Consider the following 2,325-nt stretch of genomic DNA (forward strand, 5'->3'; position numbering starts at 1 on the left):
AATGCATACCCAAGCAACAATATTTATACACAATACAATTGTTTAAATTAGGTTAGTTTGTCCACAAAGTCTCTTGCTTTCTCCGATGTGTCAAAGAGATGCATGAATCCATCTAAGGTGATCTGAAGCACTGCCGGATATCTCAGGGAGTACTGAATCCCAAGCTCCTTCAATCTTCTCTTGACACTATCATATGATTTTCGTTTCTGGATCACCGCCGCTGAAAAGTCCTGAAAAAACATGATCTTAGACCCCTCATAAATTAGGGCCTGTGGATCCTTCCCCTGGAGTCTGGAAGCCTCCATGACTCTCTCCTTATCCCGGTAATGATGGAACCGCACCAGGAAAGGATGAGGGCATTGACCCAGACCCGACCTCCCCGCTGCGACTCGGTGAGCCCTCACTATCTTCAATCCTCTCATGCCAGACTACAAGTCAAGAAATTTCGGAAGCCAATCTTCAACAAATTCCGCAGGCTGCTCACTGTCATTACCTTCAGGCAGACTGACGATCCGATTGTTTTTTCTCCTGCCCGTTTTCAAGATCATCCACTTGGTCACGCAAATTACAAACCTGTGTCTTCAGGGCTTGGATCTCTTCTTTGAATGAACTGGCATCAGCTTCCACCACTGTGACCCTGTGCTCCACCTCATCCGTCCTCTTCTGCAGCATGAGAGAGACAGGAGCCAATTTCTCTTCAATCTTTTTCCCCAACATCTCGCGAGATTTTGAGAGCTGGTTCACCAGGTCCTGGAAAGTAATTGGCTCCAAGGCTGCTGCAGGCTGAGCTGCAGACCCGGCCTCGGATGCTCCTCCTCCCTTTTTAGGCATTTCTGGACAGCTGATAATACAGGTAAGTCCATTTTTAAATGTTTCTTGGGGCTCCACAATCTTTCCAATGCCCCAAGAAATCCTGATGACCTGGATTGGGCGGGTTGGGTCCTGCTGCGATGCAAAGCTCTGCAGTGTGATCTTCTCAGATCGCCGCCATCTTAGATCCCCGTGGTGATCATTTTTAAATGTTAAAAATCACACAACACCAGCTTATAGTCCAACAGATTTATTTGGAAATATAAGCTTTTGGAGCTTCGTCAGGTAGCTAGCCTGTTGCACTATAATCTGGTGTTGTGATTGTTAACTTTGTCCACCCCAATCCAACATAATTATAAAATGTCACCACACAAATCTTGCTGAGGTATCTGTATCATCATCAATAGTCACAGGTGAGGTGCCAGAAGATTGGAGGTTGGCTAATGTGGTGCCACTGTTTAAGAATAGACAATAGGTGCAGGAGTAGGCCATTCAGCCCTTCGAGCCTGCACCACCATTCAACATGATCATGGCTGATCATTCCTAATCAGTATCCTGTTCCTGCCTTATCTCCATAACCCTTGATTCCACTATCTTTGAGAGCTCTATCCAACTCTTTCTTAAATGAATCCAGAGACTGGGCCTCCACTGCCCTCTGGGGCAGAGCATTCCACAAAGCCACCACTCTCTGGGTGAAGAAGTTTCTCCTCATCTCTGTCCTAAATTGTCTACCCCGTATTTTTAAGCTGTGTCCTCTGGGTCAGCACTCACCCATCAGCGGAAACATGTTTCCTGCTGCCAGCGTGTCCAATCCTTTCATACTCCTCAATCAGATCCCCTCTCAGTCTTCTAAACTCAAGGGTATACAAGCCCAGTCGCTTCAGTCTTTCAGCGTAAGGTAATCCCGCCATTTCAGGAATTGACCTCGTGAACCTACGCTGCACTCCCTCAATAGCCAGAATGTCTTTCCTCAGATAAGGGTGGTAAGGACAAGCCAGAGAACTATAGACTGGTGAGCCTGACCTCGGTGGTGGGCAAGTTGTTAGAGGGAATCCTGAGGGACAGGATGTACATGTACTTGGAAAGGCAAAGACTGATTAGGGATAGTCAATATGGCCTTGTGCATGGGAAATCATGTCTCACAAACTTGATTGAGTTTTTTGAGGAAGTAACAAAGAGGATTTATGAGTGCAGTGCGGTAGATGTGATCTATATGGACTTCAGTAAGGCGTTCGACAAGGTTCCCCCTGGAAGACTGATTAGCAAGGTTGGATCTCATGGAATACAGGGAAAACTAGCCCTTTGGATACAGAACTGGCTCAAAGGTAGAAGACAGAGGGTGGGTGGTGGAGGGTTGTATTTCAGACTGGAGGACTGTAACCAGTGGAGTGCCACAAGGATCGGTGCTGGGTCTACTTTTTGTCATTTACATAAATGATTTGGATGCGAGCATAAGAGGTACAGTTAGTAAGTTTGCAAATGATACCAAAATTGGAGGTGTAGTGGACAGCAAAG

The sequence above is a fragment of the Chiloscyllium plagiosum genome, chromosome 21 (genome assembly GCF_004010195.1).
Source record: "Chiloscyllium plagiosum isolate BGI_BamShark_2017 chromosome 21, ASM401019v2, whole genome shotgun sequence".
NCBI lineage: Eukaryota > Metazoa > Chordata > Chondrichthyes > Orectolobiformes > Hemiscylliidae > Chiloscyllium > Chiloscyllium plagiosum.